This window comes from Camelus dromedarius, chromosome 16, assembly GCF_036321535.1.
Source record: "Camelus dromedarius isolate mCamDro1 chromosome 16, mCamDro1.pat, whole genome shotgun sequence".
Lineage (NCBI taxonomy): Eukaryota > Metazoa > Chordata > Mammalia > Artiodactyla > Camelidae > Camelus > Camelus dromedarius.
In genome coordinates, this window is record NC_087451.1 from 5982418 (window position 1) to 5988293 (window position 5876).

The window sequence follows — 5876 nt, forward strand, 5'->3', positions numbered from 1 at the left end:
CCTGCAGCTTTCACTGTAAAACCGAGTTGGAGCTAGTACCTCCCCGTATATATGTATGAAGTGGTGTTTGCAACTGAAAAGGACTTTGTGTTCCCAAGAAGCTAGGTGAAGGACGGCATTCACACACATTTATCTCTCAGAACTGAGCATGTGGAGAGACATTCGTTCATCTAGCTCAAAGTGAACGGGTTGCAGGAGAAACTTTTACTCTGGTTTCTCAGTCTGTTTCCTAGTGCCGGTATGAAGTTCCTGCAGTTTTCACTGTAAAACCGTGTTGGAGCTAGTACCTCCCCATATATATGTATGGAGTGGAGTTTGCAAGTGAAAAGAAACTTTGTGTTCCCAACAATCTAGGTGAAGTACGGCTTTCACACACAATTATCTCTCAGAACTGAGCATGTGGAGAGACGTTCGTTCATCTAGCTCCAAGGGAACGGGTTGCATGAGAAACTTTTACTCTGGTTTGTCATTCTGTTTCCTAGTGCCGGTTTGAAGTTCCTGCAGTTTTCACTGTAAAACCGAGTTGGAGCTAGTACCTCCCCATATATATGTATGGAGTGGAGTTTGCAAGTGAAAAGAAACTTTGTGTTCCCAACAAGCTATTTGAAGGACGGCTTTCACACACACATATCTCTCAGAACTGAGCATGTGGAGAGACTTTCGGTCATCTAGCACAAAGGGAACGGGTTGCAGGGGAAACTTTTACTCTTGTTTCTCAGTCTGTTTCCTAGTGCCGGTTTGAAGTTCCTGCAATTTTCACTGTAAAACAGAGTTGGAGCTAGTACCTCCCCTTATATATGTATGGAGTGGAGTTTGCAACTGAAAAGAAACTTTGTGTTCCCAACAAGCTAGGTGAAGGACGGCTTTCACACACACTAATCTCTCAGAACTGAGCATGTGGAGAGACGTTCGTTCATCTAGCACCATGGAAGGGTTGCAGGAGAAACTTTGACTCTGGTTTCTCAGTCTGTTTCCTAGTGCCGGTTTGAAGTTCCTGCAGTTTTCACTGTAAAACCGAGTTGGAGCTAGTACCTCCCCATATATATGTATGGAGTGGAGTTTGCAACTGAAAAGAAACTTTGTGTTCCCAACAAGCTAGGTGAAGGACGGCTTTCACACACACTTATCTCTCAGAACTGAGCATGTGGAAATACGTTCGGTCATCTAGCACAAAGGGAACGGGTTGCAGGTGAAACTTTTACTCTGGTTTCTCAGTCTGTTTCCTAGTGTCGGGTTGAAGTTCCTGCAGTTTTCACTGTAAAACAGATTTGGAGCTAGTACCACCCAATATATATGTATAGAGTGGAGTTTGCAAGTGAAAAGAAACTTTGTGTTCCCAACATGCTAGGTGAAGGACGGATTCACACACACTTACCTCTCAGAACTGAGCATGTGGAGAGACGTTCGTACATCTAGCACCAAGGGAATGGGTTGCAGGGGAAAATTTTCCTCTGGTTTCTCAGTCTGTTTCCTAGTGCCGGGTTGAAGTTCCTGCAGTTTTCACTGTAAAACCGTGTTGAAGATTGTATCTCCCCATATATATGTATGGAGTGGAGTTTGCAACTGGAAAGAAACTTTGTGTTCTCAACAAGCTATGTGGAGGACGGCTTTCACACACACTTATCTCTCAGAACTGAGCATGTGGAGAGACGTTCGTTCATCTAGCACCAAGGGAACGGTTTGCAGGAGAAACTTTTACTCTGGTTTCTCAGTCTGTTTCCTAGTGCCGGGTTGAAGTTCCTGCAGTTTTCACTGTAAAACCGAGTTGGAGCTAGTACCTCCCCATATATATGTATGGAGTGGAGTTTGCAAGTGAAAAGAAACTTTGTGTTCCCAACAAGCTAGGTGAAGGGCGGCTTTCACACACGCTTATCTCTCAGAACTGAGTATGTGGAGAGACGTTCGTTCATCTAGCACAAAGGAACTGGTTGCAGGAGAAACACTTACTATGGTTTCTCAGTCTGTTCCCTAGTGCCGGTTTCAAGTTCCTGCAGCTTTCACTGTAAAACCGAGTTGGAGCTAGTACCTCCCCATATATATGTATGTAGTGGAGTTTGCAAGTGAAAAGACACTTTGTGTTCCCAACAAGCTAGTTGAAAGATGGCTTTCACACACACTTGTCTCTCAGAAATGAGCATGTGGAGAGACGTTCGTTCATCTAGCACCAAGGGAAAGGTTTGCAGGAGGAACTTTTACTCTGGTATCCTAGTCTGTTTCCTAGTGCCGGTTTGAAATTCCTGCAGTTTTCACTGTAAAACTGTGTTGGAGCTAGTACCTCCCCATATATATGTATGGAGTGGAATTTGCAAGTGAAAAGAAACTTTGTGTTCACAACAACCTAGGTGAAGGACGGCTTTCACACACACTTATCTCTCAGATCTGAGCATGTGGAGAGACGTTCGTTCATCTAGCACAAAGGAACTGGTTGCAGGAGAAACATTTACTATGGTTTCTCAGTCTGTTCCCTAGTGCCGGTTTGAAGTTCCTGCAGTTTTCAGTGTAAAACAGAGTTGGAGCTAGTTCCTCCCCATATATATGTATGGAGTGGAATTTGCAAGTGAAAAGTAACTTTGTGTTCCCAACAAACTAGGTGAAGGACGGCTTTCACACACACTTGTCTCTCAGAACTGAGCATGTGGAGAGACGTTCGTTCATCTAGCACCAAGGGAACGGTTTGCAGGAGGAAATTTTACTCTGGTATCTCAGTCTGTTTCCTAGTGCCGGTTTGAAGTTCCTGCAGTTTTCACTGTAAAACCGAGTTTGAGCTAGTACCTCCCCATATATATGTATGGAGTGGAGTTTGCAAGTGAAAAGAAACTTTGTGTTGCCAACAAGCTAGGTGAAGGACGGCTTTCACACACACTTATCTCTCAGAACTGAGCATGTGGAGAGACGTTCGTTCATCTAGCACAAAGGGAACGGGTTGCAGGAGAAACTTTTACTCTGGTTTCTCAGTCTGTTTCCTAGTGCCGGTATGAAGTTCCTGCAGTTTTCACTGTAAAAGCGAGTTGGAGCTAGTACCTCCCCATATATATGTATGGAGTGGAGTTTGCAACTGGAAAGGAACTTTGTGTTCTCAACAAGCTATGTGGAGGACGGCTTTCACACACACTTATCTCTCAGAACTGAGCAAGTGGAGAGACGTTCGTTCATCTAGCACCAAGGGAACGGTTTGCAGGAGAAACTTTTACTCTGGTTTCTCAGTCTGTTTCCTAGTGCCGGGTTGAAGTTCCTGCAGTTTTCACTGTAAAACCGAGTTGGAGCTAGTACCTCCCCATATATATGTATGGAGTGGAGTTTGCAAGTGAAAAGAAACTTTGTGTTCCCAACAAGCTAGGTGAAGTACGGCTTTCACACACAATTATCTCTCAGAACTGAGCATGTGGAGAGACTTTCGTTCATCTAGCACAAAGGGAACGGGTTGCAGGGGAAACTTTTACTCTGGTTTCTCAGTCTGTTTCCTAGTGTCGGGTTGAAGTTCCTGCAGTTTTCACTGTAAAACAGATTTGGAGCTAGTACCACCCAATATATATGTATAGAGTGGAGTTTGCAAGTGAAAAGAAACTTTGTGTTCCCAACAAGCTAGGTGAAGTACGGCTTTCACACACAATTATCTCTCAGAACTGAGCATGTGGAGAGACTTTCGTTCATCTAGCACAAAGGGAACGGGTTGCAGGGGAAACTTTTACTCTGGTTTCTCAGTCTGTTTCCTAGTGTCGGGTTGAAGTTCCTGCAGTTTTCACTGTAAAACAGATTTGGAGCTAGTACCACCCAATATATATGTATAGAGTGGAGTTTGCAAGTGAAAAGAAACTTTGTGTTCCCAACATGCTAGGTGAAGGACGGATTCACACACACTTATTTCTCAGAACTGAGCATGTGGAGAGACGTTCGTTCATCTAGCACCAAGGGAACGGGTTGCAGGGGAAAATTTTCCTCTGGTTTCTCAGTCTGTTTCCTAGTGCCGGTTTGAAGTTCCTGCAGTTTTCACGGTAAAACCGTGTTGGAGCTAGTACCTCCCCATATATATGTATGGAGTGGAGTTTGCAAGTGAAAAGAAACTTTGTGTTCCCAACAAGCTAGGTGAAGGACGGCTTTCACACACACTTATCTCTCAGAACTGAGCATGTGGAGAGACGTTCGTTCATCTAGCTCCAAGGGAACGGGTTGCATGAGAAACTTTTACTCTGGTTTCTCATTCTGTTTCCTAGTGCCGGTTTGAAGTTCCTGCAGTTTTCACTCTAAAACCGAGTTGGGGCTAGTAATTCCCCATATATATGTATGGAGTGGAGTTTGCAACTGAAAGAAACTTTGTGTTCCCAACAAGCTAGGTGAAGGGCGGCTTTCACACACGCTTATCTCTCAGAACTGAGCATGTGGAGAGACTTTCGTTCATCTAGCACAAAGGAACTGGTTGCAGGAGAAACACTTACTATGGTTTGTCAGTCTGTTCCCTAGTGCCGGTTTCAAGTTCCTGCAGCTTTCACTGTAAAACCGAGTTGGAGCTAGTACCTCCCCATATATATGTATGTAGTGGAGTTTGCAAGTGAAAAGACACTTTGTGTTCCCAACAAGCTAGTTGAAGGTTGGCTTTCACACACACTTGTCTCTCAGAAATGAGCATGTGGAGAGACGTTCGTTCATCTAGCACCAAGGGAAAGGTTTGCAGGAGGAACTTTTACTCTGGTATCTCAGTCTGTTTCCTAGTGCCGGTTTGAAGTTCCTGCAGTTTTCACTGTAAAACCGAGTTTGAGCTAGGACCTCCCCATATATATGTATGGAGTGGAGTTTGCAAGTGAAAAGAAACTTTGTGTTGCCAACAAGCTAGGTGAAGGACGGCTTTCACACACACTTATCTCTCAGAACTGAGCATGTGGAGAGACTTTCGTTCATCTAGCTCCAAGGGAACGGATTGCAGGAAAAACACTTACTATGGTTTCTCAGTCTGTTCCCTACTGCCGGTTTGAAGTTCCTGCAGCTTTCACTGTAAAACCGAGTTGGAGCTAGTACCTCCCCATACATATGTATGGAGTGGAGTTTGCAACTGGAAAGAAACTTTGTGTTCTCAACAAGCTATGTGGAGGACGACTTCACACACACTTATCTCTCAGAACTGAGCATGTGGAGAGACGTTCGTTCATCTAGCACCAAGGGAACGGTTTGCAGGAGAAACTTTTACTCTGGTTTCTCAGTCTGTTTCCTAGTGCCGGGTTGAAGTTCCTGCAGTTTTCACTGTAAAACCGAGTTGGAGCTAGTACCTCCCCATATATATGTATGGAGTGGAGTTTGCAAGTGAAAAGAAACTTTGTGTTCCCAACAAGCTAGGTGAAGTACGGCTTTCACACACAATTATCTCTCAGAACTGAGCATGTGGAGAGACTTTCGTTCATCTAGCTCCAAGGGAACGGGTTGCATGAGAAACTTTTACTCTGGTTTCTCATTCTGTTTCCTAGTGCCGGTTTGAAGTTCCTGCAGTTTTCACTGTAAAACCGAGTTGGAGCTAGTACCTACCCATATATATGTATGGATTGGAGTTTGCAACTGAAAAGTAACTTTGTGTTCCCAACAACCTAGGTGAAGGACGGCTTTCACACACTCTTATCTCTCAGAACTGAGCATGTGGAGAGACGTTCGTTCATCTAGCACAAAGGGAACGGGTTGCAGGAGAAACTTTTACTCTGGTTTCTCAGTCTGGTTCCTAGTGCCGGTTTCAAGTTCCTGCAGCTTTCACTGTAAAACCGAGTTGGAGCTAGTACCTCCCCATATATATTTATGGAGTGGAGTTTGCAACTGAAAAGGACTTTGTGTTCCCAAGAAGCTAGGTGAAGGACGGCATTCACACACATTTATCTCTCAAAACTGAGCATGTGGAGAGA